This window comes from Pinus tabuliformis, chromosome X (genome assembly GCF_031772625.1).
Source record: "Pinus tabuliformis cultivar Carrire ecotype Pingquan chromosome X, CPIR1, whole genome shotgun sequence".
Taxonomy (NCBI): Eukaryota; Viridiplantae; Streptophyta; class Pinopsida; order Pinales; family Pinaceae; genus Pinus; species Pinus tabuliformis.
The window spans coordinates 340942125-340957177 of record NC_142308.1 but is presented as its reverse complement, the minus strand read 5'-3'; positions in this window follow the sequence as shown (position 1 = coordinate 340957177).

Genomic DNA, 15053 nt, shown 5'->3' with positions numbered 1-15053 from the left:
TGCTTATGACACTGAAATTTTTCTTCTCCACAAGCACTCTGATAGTTTGCTTCTGAAAAATCACTCTGGTCATTGTTTTTTCAACCAGTTTTTCCGGGGAGGAACTGTCTACAAAATTTTCCTTTCTCAACCTCATCAATTAGTTTTGTGAGCAGGGATTGCCTCAAACTTTTGGCTATCTCAAGCTAAGTGTCCCTGTTCCACAGATACTGTGATCAATTTTTTTTTTAAGTTCTTCCCTAGATCCTTTAAAAACAAAAAATTCTGTTGGCAAACCAAAGTCACACATATTTTCCTATTATAACAAGTTTTAAAGATCAAGTTATATTGGAAAAAAATTGACTTTATATCGTCCTATGTTAGCCCAAAATCCCATATTTGATGAATAACCACATTATTTGTTACATTACTTGTCAAAAAGTAGCTATATATATATATATATATATATATATATATATATATATATATATATATATAGAATGTGGGGACTCAAATTCACATTGCTGCCATTCAACGAAGTTGTAGTCAGAGATGTTCTTCAATGGAAGATTGTTTGGCTTTCAATGCGCTGCCAGTGAGTGTACCCATCCGCGTGCGTCTTTGTGCGGTTTGGTTTGGTATTTTTGAACCAGAACCTTCGATTTATTTGATAGTTTTAAACGTCAAGAAAATTGGTAGCATGAAAAACTTGTTGTAGATGGAAGAGAAATTGCCGGGTATTTAAGAAAACTTTTCGTCTCGCGGTCAGTGAAACACATGGTTTTGGACACAGGTTTACTAAATGAACTTGTTTTTCATTGTGTGCTCGTTAATGTTGGAAAGTTAGAGGAGACAAAACACAAATTCATACAAAAAACACACGAGTTGTGGCTCTTCTATTGTTCACACAAAAACTTTGATACTTACAATGAACTCAGTGAATGGTATTTAACTTTTTCCAACTAGCATCTTGCTTAAAATATCTTGAAATGCAACCACACACTAAAAGTCGTCTATCTACTAACTTGACTTGATTCAACACTCAACACTCATTTAACTGACTCTCTAATTTTAGAACTCCTCATGCAGGACTAATTAGTTTATTTTAACACTCCCCCTTAATTATGACCGCTAAACTAAAACATGACTCATGACAATTCAAACACACTGCTGGTCTATGTCTCAGCTAGGCTTACAACACCAAAGTTTCTTCTATAAAACTCAAACACATCTTCTGCTAATGACTTTGTAAATATATCAATCAATTGATCACTAGATTTACAAGGCTTCAAGTGAACTTCTTCATTGCTCACAAGTTCTCTAATAAAGTGATATCTAATATCAATATGTTTGCTCTTATGATGAAACACACTATTCTTGGATAGTGCAATCGTTGAGGTGTTGTCACAATATATTGTTGTTGATCCTTGTTCTTTTTGTTTGAATCCATCAAATATTCTTCTTAACCACACTGCTTCACATGTTGGCGATATTGCTGCTACATATTCCGCTTCTGCTGACGAAAGTGTCACAATGGGATCCTTCTTAAATGCCCATGAAATCACACCTAAACCAAGACGGAGCACAATACTAGAAGTGCTCTTCCTATCATCCAAACTGCCTGCAAAATCACTATCTATGTATCTAATCAAATCCTTATTTTCTGCCCTTGCATTATGCCACAATCTCTAGTTCCTGCTATGTATCTCATAATTCTTTTTCCTGTACTCCAACATGTGCCTTCTGGAGTCTCCATAAATATGGAAATCAAACTCACTCCTTACATAATATCTGGTCTTGTAGCTATGAGATACATGCGACTGCCAATCAATTTTTTTAATAGAGTTGGATTGACATTTAATCCTTCATCATCCTTGCTTAAATTTGTACCTATTGCAACTGGTGTAGGGATATGTTTGCAATTTTTCATCCTGAATCTTTTCAACAAATCTTTGTCCTATTTATTTTGACTATTTTTTTTTTTTTAGAATGCTCAACTTCTATGCCAAGGAAATATTTCATGAGACCAAGTTCTGTCATCTCAAATTCTTTCATCATGGCTGCTTTAAATTCATCTAACTCAAATCACCTGTAAAAATCATATCATCAAAATATAAACAAACAATCAAAATGTATCCATGCTCATTTACCTTTGTGTACAAGGTAGGTTCAATGTTACTTTTTCAAAATCCATTCTTGATTATTTCGCTGTTAATTCTGCTATACCAAGCTCTAGGCACTTGCTTCAGTCCATAGAGTGCTTTCTTCAACTTGTAAACTTTCTATTTGCTACCTTCAACTTCATATCCTGGAGGCTATTGCACATAAGTTTCTTCTTCTAGAATTCCATTCAAGAAGGCTGATTTCACATCCATCTGATATACTTTCCACTTGTTCTGAGCTGTTGTGGCTAGAACTTCTCTTACCATATCCAATCTAGCTACCGGAGAAAACATTTCTCCAAAATCTATACCTGGTTGTTGCGAGAATCCTTTTGCTACAAGTTTAGCTTTAAATCTGTCAATTTCACCTTTCTCATTCGACTTTGTCTTGTACACCCTCTTTACACCAATGAGATTTTTGTCTTTCGGAAAATCAACCAAATCCCATGTATTGTTATTTTCAATAGCTTCAATTTCTTCATCCATGGCTTGCACCCAATTTTCATCTCTAGTTGCTTCTTCAAACAAAAAAGGTTGGAATGACAATAAATATCTTTCAGACTTCTCATCTTTCTCTTACCATTTCTTGATTCATCACCTAATTGATTGCTAGGAGAATCTCAATCTGTTGGTATGCTTGAAGATCCATGTTGCTCTGAAAAACTTGGAGTTCTTGTTGGTGTGTCTCTGTTTGGTGTCTTTCCCTATGATTCTTGCTACTCATTTTCTACTACATTATCTTCTTCCATTAGTGGCACTTGTGCACCAGTTGTTTTGTTTACAACCCCATTTCATGAATTTTGTTCTTTGAACACAACATCTCTGCTAATTATGGTCTTCTTTGTGACAGGGTTATACAATTTGTAAGATTTTGATTTCTCATTATAACTAGTAAATATGCATTTTTCACTTTTATCATCCAATTTGTCGCTTCGGTCCTTAGACACATGCATAAGCTACACATCCAAACACTCTAAGATGAGATATGTTGCAATACATGCCTGACCATGCTTGTTCTGATACTTTGTTCATCACACTTTTTGTAGGAGATCTGTTGATCTCATAAATAACACATGCAACTACTTCTGCCTAATACTAATTAGACAAGTTTATGTCTTTCAACATGCTTCTTGTCATATTCATAATGGTTTTGTTCTTTCTCTCTGCTACACCATTCTGTTGCGGTATGTATCTGGTTTTAAATTGTCTTCTGATTCCATGTTATTTGCAGTAATCATGGAATGTATTTGAATCATATTCTCCGCCATGATCTGACGTCAATACCTTGATCTGTCGATCACTTTTGTTCTCTGCTAAAGCTTTGAATTCTTTAAACCTTGCAAAAGTTTCAGACTTCTTCTTTAAGAAGTAAACCCAAGTCTTTATCCTATAGTCAGCAATGAAAGTGAGGAAGTAACTACTTCCACCAATCGATTGTGTCCTTACAAGTCCACACAAGTTGGTATGCACTAGCTCAAGAAGTTTCTTTGCTCAGTATGCAGCTCCCTTTGGAAAACTTTCACGGTGTTTCTTTCCCAAGATACAACACTCACAAGTACTAGCAGGTTCTTTGATGGAAGGTAATCCTCTGACCATCTATTTTTGTTGCAACAATCTTAAACCAAAAAAGTGAAAATGTCCAGATCGAAAGTGCCATAACTAATAATTATTAGAACATGCAACTGTAAAATAATTGACCTGATCACTGTAATTCATAATTAGAGGAAAGAGTTTGTTCGTCGTCATCTGCACCTTCGTTATCATTTGCTTTCTGGAGGGCTTGTCATATAACACATTCTTGACCTGGAAAGATAACTTTGTTTCATTTCTATGTCAATTGACCAAGACTTATCAAATTATGTTTGAGACTAGGAATATAATATACCTTTGAGATTGTCTTCGACTGTCCCTACTTGGTCAGATTGTTGACTACTCCTTTGCCATCTACATCCACAATCTTGTCAGTCCCTAACTTTACCTTTGTTTTCACAGATTGATCCAAATTTGCAACCAAATTCTTATTGTCTGTCATGTGGTTACTGCAACCACTTTCCAATAACCACACGTTATCAGAATGTTCATGCATGGTATGACAAGTTAGGAACTTGGAGTTAGGAACGTTTCATGTTCACGCTCTTCTCAGCCATCTCTCTGACCACCATATTTTCTGCCTTGTCCTCTGCCTCTCGATCTACTTCCGCCTCGACCTCTATCTCTTGAAATAAAAATCTGACTTTTGAAAGCAGTTTCTAAAGTGGAATCTTTATTTCTATCTATCCTTGCCTCATGTGATAGAAGTGATCCCATCAACTCATCAACTCTTAATGATGTCAAATCTTTGGCTTCTTCTATGGCTGCTACCAAACCATCAAATTTGGTAGACAAAGATCTGAGGACCTTCTCAATGACTGCTTGATCTTTAATTTCTTCACCATAAATTTTTAACTAATTTATGACAGTTATGACCCAATTCATGAAAGAAATGATGTCCTTTGTCTCATTCATCTGCAAACTTTCAAAATTTCTCCTTGTATTTTGCAACTTAACAATATTGAATTTGGTCATACCTTTATAGTTTGTTGCCAAAGTATCCCATGCTTCCTTTGCTAAAAACATGATCTTAATTTTCTAGAACACTAATCAATCCATTCCCTGCTGGATAAGTTGCAATGCTTATGCATTCTTCTTTTTGTCCTTCTTCCATTGTTCCCTCTCTGCATTAGTGAGAGCTCGTTCTTCTGCTTCATTTTTAGGTTCTGAAAATCGAAATTGGACATAATCCCAAACATCATGTGCCTGCAAAATTGGTTGCCATCTTAATGGCCCACTCATCATAATCCTTCCCTGTAAATGGTCAGAACTGGGGCTAGAAATTTGAGAAAGCCATCTTTCTCTAAAAATTTCTCTTTTAAAACCCTTTCAATAAAAACCCTAAAATTTCTCCTTTCTGATAAATTCCAAATTTTGTTTTTTTTTAATTAAAAAAAAAAAAACATTTTATTTTGAAGATCGTTTTCAACTGTTTAAAAAAAAAAAAAAAAAAAAAAAAAATTATTAAAAAGGCTGTTGAGATTTTCTGTTTTCTTAAATTTGGGAAAAATCTCATGTATGTGACAACAATAGGGTTAGTTGTTATATTAGGAGTTAATACATCTTATATTTGTTGTGAGGGAATTTATGATTCAGTTTTATGCTCCAGCTATATAGAAATGTAATCCCGAAGAGGATTGTGAGAGTGTGTAGAGAGTATAGAGAAAATAGGGTGAACTGAGAGTATGTGTGAGAATTAGAATTTGTTGTAATCTCCTATTGAATAATAAGATTGCTGATGCCTCTGTTCTGGTGGACGTAGTCCAGATTGATTAGGTAAACCACGTTAAATTTGTGTGTTATGATTTTGTAGTTTTTTAAAGTGCTATGTATATTTGTTTATTTCATTTCTGCTGCACATTGTTTAGTGTAACAAAAGCTTTATAAAAAACCTTAATAACTCTTCAAAGTTCAAAAATCTTTTAAAGGTATTTATGAAAAGACTTTTCACCAACACTTTGTTCTTTCACGTCAAGAAGTCAAACAACGAACTTTGGTAGTATGCGTTCAAACTAATCGATTTCTCCACGCTAATGCTCTGTATCATTTAAATTAGTTGTGCGTTAACGCCTTCAAAGTTAATGAACTCCCGCATTATTCCTCTAACGCTTCCAATCACAGATGGAATTCGCGTGCATGAGATGTAACACGACTCTGTTAGGCTTACCAATGTTATAACGCCTTGTATACCATAGTAAGATGGGTTATAATTTAAACCAGAGGAAAACAATATATTTATCTCTTTTCACAGTGACGGTTGTTAATCTGTCTTTTTTGGCTTTTTGTGATTTCGCTTTCATATCAATTTGCTGGAAAAATACAAGAGAACAAACACAAATTCACACACAAAACATATGAGTCGTGGTTTTTCTTTTAATCACACAAAAACTTGATACTTTTAATGAACCCGGTGAAGGGTATTTAACGGTTTCCAACTATCGACTTGTCTAAAATATTTTCACATGCAACCAGATGTGGTTTTTCTTTTAATCACACAAAAACTTGATACTTTTAATGAACCCGGTGAAGGGTATTTAACCGTTTTCAACTACCGACTTGTCTAAAATATTTTCACATGCAACCAGATGTTAAAAGTCGTCTATCACTTAACTCGACTTAACGCTCAACAGTCAACACTCAGTGCACTGACTCTCTAATTTTAACCAACTCCTCATGCATAAGTAATTAGCTTATTTTAACAATTAAAACTTTCATATTTTTGTAAATTCTGGATGGATCCAAAGATTCTTGGATCAATCGCCCCTAATTAGGGGACGTTTTTGTTCTAAAAATAATAAAAATTCAGTGTAATTTTGATATAATTTAATTGAATTTTTATATAAATACTTATATGGAAAAAAATTATTGGTTTCTATGCACCGAGAAAAGAGGGAGGAAAAAAATATTAAGCGAAAAAAGGCCCCAAAGAGGCAAATTTCTCATATTCTGAAAAGATCAGCGACTTCCAAAACTTGCACATGACCTTTAAGTTTATGAAGTTCTCGCCCCATATAAAACACTTGTCCTTTCAACACGTGTTATCATTGTTCCGGTCAGGGAATAATAAATTAAAGCACCATGATTGTGGCTTCCACCACTGGTTCCTTTCAACTTGTGTTATATTGTTCCTACTAGGGAATAATAATTATTAAAGGACCATGATTGTGGCTTCCACCACTTGTTCCTTTCAACTTGTGTTATCATTGTTCCTGCCGGGGAATAATAATTATTGAAGCACCATGATTGTTCCACCTTTTTCTATTTCTTTATATGTGAATAATATTATTTTTAATTATAATAATCATAGTTGTTCAAATGTACTAAAGGTATGTAGGACAAGGAATCAATTCTCTTATTCCATCCTTTAAACATCCTTTCATCCCGTTGTCAGAGAAACCCACAGTTTTGAACACACGTTTAGCCAATGAACTTGTTCGTCATTGTGTGCTCTTTAAAGCTTTCGTATCTTGTATCCTATCGATGGATCCAGTGTTTTTGTTTTAAAAATAATGGTAATTTTAGTATCCAGTGTTTTTGTTTTAAAAATAATGGTAATTTTTGTATGATTTTGATGAAATTTGATGGGAATTTTTTGAAATCTGGATGATAGTTATTAAATTTATATAACTATTAAATTTATAAAATTAAAAAATCTAGTTTTTGATATTACTAAATCTACTTATTTTTTATAAAAAAAAAATTATAAAACACGCTCACAATCAAATTTTTTTGGAGAAAAAATGCCAAATTACCATCAACAAAAGGTATTTAACACACCCACAATCAGATTATTTTGGGAAAAAAATGCCAAATTGCCGTCTCAGTACACAACGCCCCCTCTTATTCGGGGCCTCATCAGACTTATTGAATTCCAGTGTGTCGATGACTTTGGTAAGCCGTAAATCTCAATTGAAAAGATTTTCGTGGAAACGGTATACAGCGCGGCCTCTTATTCAGGGCCTCATCAGGTTCCAATCAAAAGTCTGGATGATCCATGATTGAAAAGATTTATATAAAAGATTTCGAGGAATCTCTATAGAATGTTTGTCACGGACTTGTGCTCAAATCAATAAGCAAAGTTAAAGAGAGTTTCACGGAAATTCTGTCCAGTGGGTGCCGTGATCAATCTAATGTCCAGTGGGTGTCCGAAAAACTAAAGCTACAGAATGTATTAAGGAAAAAAGGTTCATTGTATTACAAGCGAGTTGGGTTTGTGGCTTGTTGTCTCTGAAATATTTAGCGGTGCTGTAGAGGTCGAGTCTGATTCGGCTATTCAGTAGGGATATTGGATATTGTTTAGTGGGCCATCGAAGTTCGCAATGGGGCAATGTGCTTTTGATTTGGAATCCCAAGATGGTGAACCCCCTCCACGGCCAAGTGAGCTTGAATGGGAATCGTCTCTAGAGGGGGACTGACTGTATCCGGAGGCCACCACTGGAAGAATTAGCAGGCGATAGAGAAATCGCACCATGTATAAAGGAGAAAGCATTGACTATTTGTATTTCACACGAATCCTATGTTGATCACAAATTGCCGTCGGAAGTGTCGATATTTAGAGTTCCAAACTTCCTGAAAGAGATGAATGAGAAAGCATATGTCCCCCAAATCGTTTCTTTGGGTCCATATCATTCCAACAGAGAAAATCTTTCTGGAATGGAGAATAAAAAAAAGAGAGCCTCGATAGAATGACGAGGTACAATAATAGGCGCCGCCCTGACTCAGATAATCTGGAGTTCTCCTTGCGTGCAATCGATGAGATCTTCCGCGATGAAAGCAAATTCAGGTGCACCTACGACGAAAATATCTATTGCACGCCAGAGTGCTTGGTTGTTATGCTTACTTTGGACGGTTGCTTCATTCTAGAAATATTGAGGACTTTGGGTGGACACAAGTTAAGCGGGAGAGATAATGATAAGTATGAACCTATTTTTGATAGAAGAAAGATTGATTTTACAGGATTCGATATACTGTGCGACATTTTGATGCTGGAAAATCAAATCCCCTTGATATTTTTCCGAAAGCTATTCCAATTGGAGCTCAACTCTGTGCATAAAGCTGACAATTTTCTTTTCGATGTGGTGTGAGAACTCCAGGAGCTCTAGGGAGCAAGTTTTACCTTTTTGATTATAAACATGATATGAGAGTACGAACTTCGCAGCCACTGGATGAAGCGTTGGAATAATAATTTTTACTTGTCTCAATTGTTACATTTTATGCAAAGGGATTGTTCTTATTTTATAGGAGTGGTTTCCTTAGTTTGGTGTGTAGTTGAGATATTCTCTCAACCAACAGATTGTATGTCTAAGATAATTTTTCTATGAAACAATACTCCTTATAATATTTAATTAATGAATGCGAAAATAATTGGCGCTATCGGTTCTTATCATGGTATCTGAGTCCCTAAGGCCCTGGCCCCTTTTGAGCTTGGCCCGTCTTGGGCCGAAGGAAATAGAGTATATACATTTGTTTTGAGAAAGTATAATGTGAATTTTTTTGTTTGTTTGTCCATATAAGTAGAAGTCGAATGAATGTGGCGCAGACGAGACCTCTGGTGTTAGATGAGACCGAGAGCGAGTCTGGTGCAGTGAGCGCAGCCTGCGATTGCCTATGAGTATGGAGTCATTTGTTGGAGTCTGTGATAGCAAGTGTTGAGCCTCCGCCTGGTTCGCCTACACTGGCCAAGGTCCAGATAGGATCTCCGGTCTATGAAGGCGGACCGTGATACATAGACAAAGAGGAGGAATCGTTGGTGGCAGAGAACAACAACAGGGAATTTGTTGGCAGCGAACGAGTGAGCAGGAATAACAGTGAAGATGTGCTCAAATGTTCAGGCAGGGCTTCGCCTCACATTAATAGTGACCCGTTGATGCGTGCCAAGAAGTGGTCTCGTGTTGAAATGTAATTCCAACTGCAGCGTTTATTTCAGAAAACCGCCTGTTTTTTCCTTGCGATGCGATCTGATCGCATATCGCAAATCGCATTCATGCTCACTACCTCCGTTTGTTCCCTTGCATTCTTCCGACGCGACGTTGCGATGCGATATTATCACATATCGCAAATCGCGTCCGCGCCCTGTTGCCTCCGCTACGTCCTGTGTTTTTATGCCGATTGCGATCCCGCGATGCGATTCGATCGCAAATCACAGATCGCATCCATATGTGTTATGTCTCCACCGTTTGGTCTTCTGCCGACGTGATATTGCGATGCGCTCTGATCGCATCGCACATCGCCTCACCTGCAAACGATCCCCGCCGTCCATTCATTTGATCCGATGGCCCATATTTGTTCTCGTCATATTCACGCCTCCGCCATACGGTCTTTATGCCTTAACCTGTTTTGTGTTCCCAAAGAAGGAAGAACGCCAGAACCAACACTTTGCGCCATTACTCCTCACCAACAACATTTAAAGAAGAAAATGGTCAAAGGACAAAGAGGATGACCTCGAGCAGTGGAAACCATTTATCAGGCATGGAACTCCATCCATAATTTATTTCAGCTACCAGAGAAGGACATCAGATAACTTAGAAAGGCCGATTTTGTCAGCAGACTGTATCAGAACCCATATCTAATTGTAAATGTGGTTGGTGGTCCAGTAAGACACCTCCACGCATATCCTAGCTGATATAGAGTGTTCTTTTTGTAATATACAGTGTGCAATGTTAGTTAAAAAAAAAGGTTTTTTTTTGCTGCAGCGCGTATGAAAGAAAAATATAACTTTACACACAACAGTGTAAAATTTGCAAGGAAAGACAGAGTGAATTTTTTTTTGTGGAACTGAAGCATTCCTATTGTAATCCCTCTGGAAGAGGAAGATCTATTGTATTAGTTTTTTTTATTAATGAATACAAACCTTTATGTGCATGTGTCAAACTCTGTTCTCCCAAACAATTTTAGTTTCCGCTGTGAAAAGAAACAGAGCATTATTCTCTATTTGTTTTGTTTGGAATTACCAGAAATTCCCATCATGGTATTAGAGCTTGTCCAGGCTCTTTGAAGGTGTCAAAGAAGCTGAACGAAGGATTTCTTGCTGCAGCAACTTCTCCAACAGAGTGAAGACTCAGTCAAGAAAAAAATCCAAGGTATTTTTCAAGCTAGTTTTCTGTGTTGCTGTTGAAGACAGTCAATTATTTTAATACACAGTCAAGTATTTTGAAGAGTGCAAGAATGGCTAGAGATAGCACTAGCATGGGTATCTTTAATACTCAGCTCCCACAAATTAATGGGAAAAACTATGACTATTGGGCAATAACCATGAAAGATTTGCTTGCTTCCCAAGACTTATGGGCATTTGTTGAGAATGGATTTGAAGAACCAGCCGATGAAAATGAGTTTAATAGGTTAACTCAGGCAGAGAAAGATCTGTTGAAGAAAAATAAGAAGAAGGATTCAAAAGCCCTCTATTTTTTGTATCAAGAAGTGCATGAGAGTGTGTTTCCAAGGATATCAGCAGCTAAGAGATCCAAAGAAGCATGAGAAACTCTCAAAATAGCCTATCAAGGCATGGAGAAAGTGAAGACATCAAAACTATAGTTGCTGAGGAGAGATTTTGAGAATATTTGCATGAAGGAGTCAGATAATATTGACTCATTCTTCACACATATGATTGGTCTGGTCACACAGATAAGGTCTCATGGAGAGATTCTTGAAGAAAGGAGGATTGTGGAGAAACTATTGAGGATCCTACCCTCAAGGTTTGATGTGATTGTCACCACCATAGAAGAGACAAAGGATCTCACAAACTACTCAGTTGATGAACTACATGCATCATTGATAACACATGAGCAGAGATTGAGTAGAAATGAAAACTCATTTCTAAAGCATGCCTTCAAGACCCAGATGTCCTTTGAAAGAGGAAGAGGTCAAGGTAGAAGAAACAAGAGAGGAAGAGGCAGAAGCTAAGACAAAGGTGGAAGGAACAGTCCAGTAAATGTTCAAGGAAGATGCAGCAATCCAAATCAGAACCAAGGCCAAGGCAGCAGCCAACAAAGTGGACAACATCATGCTCAAGGACAAAGGTATGATAAATTCAATGTCCAATGTCACTATTGTAAAAAATATGGGCATTATGCAAATGAATGTAGGAAGAAGCAGCATGATATGAATAATAGATCTAGTGCAAATTTCACTAGAGAAAATATCAGCCAAGATAATGTGTTGTTTGCATATAATATGGCTGAAACAAAGAGTGAAGATATATGGTTTCTAGACTCCGGTTGCAGTAACCATATGACAGGAAACATAGCCTTGTTTTCTAAGTTAGATCAGAGTGTGAAGTCACAAGTCACACTTGGGACTGATAGTAAAATTTCTGTTATGGGAAAAGGAGAAGTAAAAGTCTTAACAAGGAAAGGTGAAAAGAAAACCATAGCAGATGTCTATTATGTTCCTAGAATGAAATGTAACTTCTTAAGTATTGGACGACTTGTGCAAAAGGGTTACAATGTTTTCTTTGTGGATGATATATGTACCATCATGGATAGAGCACCCAACAAACAATGTATTGCTGAAGTAAAGATGACAAGGAACATGATGTTCCCTCTCAGGATGAAAGTAGATTTAAAAAATAAAGAAGAAGTGGCAGCAGTAACTCAAGAGGCTTTCCAAAGCGAACCAAAGGATGAAAATTGGTTGTGGCACTTGAGATTTGGACATCTCAACTTTGGAGGTCTTAACTTGTTGAGTAGAAAAGGAATGTTAAGAGGATTACCATTGATAGAGAAACCGGACAACCTTTGTGAAGGTTGTATCTTGGGAAAACAACACAGAGAGTTTTCCATCTGGGAAAAGCATAAGGGCAAAAACACCCTTAGAGATTGTCCACTCAGATTTATGTGGACTGATGCAAACTCCATCACTTGCAGACAGCCACTACATACTAATATTTATTGATGATTTTACTAGAAAAACTTGGGTTTATTTCTTAAAGAACAAAAGTGAAGTGTGTGAAAGATTTTGCAATTTCAAAGCACTTGTAGAAAACCAAAGCGGGCTGCATGTCAAAGTTTTAAGAACTGATAGAGGAGGTGAGTATATCTCCAAGGAATTTCTATTTTTTTGTAGAGAAAATGGAATTCATAAGCAGTTTAACACTAGGGACACTCCGCAGCAAAATGGAGTTGCCAAAAGAAAAAATAGGACATTCATGGATATGGCGAAGAGTATGCTAAAGGCAAAGCATTTTCCAAATGATTATTGGGCTGAAGCTGTACATTGTGCAGCGTATATTTTGAATAGGTGCCCTACAAAAGCAGTGATGAACAGAGTGCTGGAAGAAGCATGGAGTGGGAGAAAGCAAGGAGTCACTCACATGAAAGTTTTTGGAGGTGTGGCTTATGCACACATTCCAGATCAGCTAAGGAAAAGTTGGACAGCAAAGGGGAGAAATGTATTTTCAATGGATATAGTGAGGAATCCAAAGCTTACAGGTTGTATAACTCATCCACCAAGAAGTTTTTTGTGAGTAGAGATGTTCAGTTCATTGAGGAGGAAGCTTGGGATGGAAGCATAGAGAAGACAGTGAATGTTAAAAACTCTATGTCACATGATGAAGATGATGAGGAGATGGTTGAAATACATCCCCAAACAACAGCACCAACATAAGGGCAGCAAGGGACACCCTTGAGGAGAAATGAAAGTGCTTCTCCAAGCACACCACAAGGAGGAAATTCAAGTGCTTCTTCAAGCACTTGTACACCAAATGAAAGAGGTAAGAAGTTCAGAAATTTAAGTGATATTTATGAGCAAGAGGCAGCAAATGAAGGTATGAATTCTTTTTTTGCTTTATATTGTCATGTTGATGACCCTGTTTATTTAGAAGAAGCAATTAAAGATAGGAAATAGATAGAAGCTATGGATGAGGAGATCAATGCCATAGAAAGAAACAAGACATGGGATCTAGTTGAACTACCAAAAGAGAAAGAAGTCATTGGAGTTAAATGGGTCTACAAGACCAAGAGTAATGCTGAAGGCAAAATAGAAAGACATAAGGCAAGACTGGTTGTCAAACGATATAAGCAGCAGTATGGGAGAGACAATGAGGAAAATTTTACACCAGTTGCTAGAATGAAAGCCGTGAGAGCAGTGTTGTCCATAGCAGCGCAAAACAAGTGGAAAGTTTACCAAATGGACGTGAAGTCAACATTCCTAAATGGAGTGTTAATGGAAGAGGTTTACATTGAACAACCTCCAGACTATGAAAAGAAAGGCCAAGAGCACAAAGTGTGCAGATTGAAGAAAGCTCTTTATGGGCTGAAGCAAGCACCAAGAGCATGGTATAGTAGGATAGATTCCTATCTACTGGAAAATGGATTTGAAAAATGTGAGGGAGAACCCACCCTCTACATCAAAGAAAATGATGGTAAAATTCTAATTGTTGTGTTATATGTTGATGATGTTGTTTTCACAGGGATTGATGATTATCTTATTGAAAACTTCAAAAAAGTCATGAAAGAGGAATTTGAAATAACTGATATGGGTTTGCTGAGATACTTCTTAGGAATAGAAGTAGAACAAAATGGAAATGGGATTTTTTTTCACAGGCAAAATATGTTAATGAAGTGTTGGAAAGATTTAATATGTAGGACAGCAAAGCAGCAATCACTCCCACAGTGATGGGATTAAAACTCAGCAAAGAGGACAACAACAAGGATTTCGACCCTAGCTTGTACAAGAGCATAGTTGGCAACCTCATGTATTTGACTGCAATTAGGTCGGATATAATATATGCTGTTAATTTAATTTCCAGATTCATGGAGAGGCCAAAAGAAGCACATTTCCAGGCAGCAAAAAGGATTCTGAGGTATGTTAAAGGTACTAAAAGGTTTGGTATTTTATATACTGTTTCAGGATGTTTAGATTTAATTGGATACACTTATAGTGATTGGGCTGGAAGTGTAGATGATCAGAAAAGCACATCCGGTTATGTTTTTCACATGGGTTCAGGAGCCATTTCATGGGCTTCTAAAAAATAGTCTATTGTAGCATTGTCTACAGCAGACGCAGAATATGTGGCAGCTACAGTAGCAGCATGTCAAGCAGTTTGGATGAGAAGGATGTTAAAAAGTTTATGGCAAGAGCAAACAAAAGGAACTATGATTTTTTATGACAATAGCTCAGCTATTGCATTATCCAAGAATTCTGTGTTTCACAAAAGAACGAAACACATTGACACAAAATTTCATTACATTAGGGAATTGGTAAACAATGGAGAAATTGTTTTACAGCATTGTAGAACTCATGAGCAGGTTGCAGGTATTCTGACCAAACTATTGGGGCAGAAAAGCTTTGAATTTTTAAGGAAGTGTCTGGGTATCACTGATAACC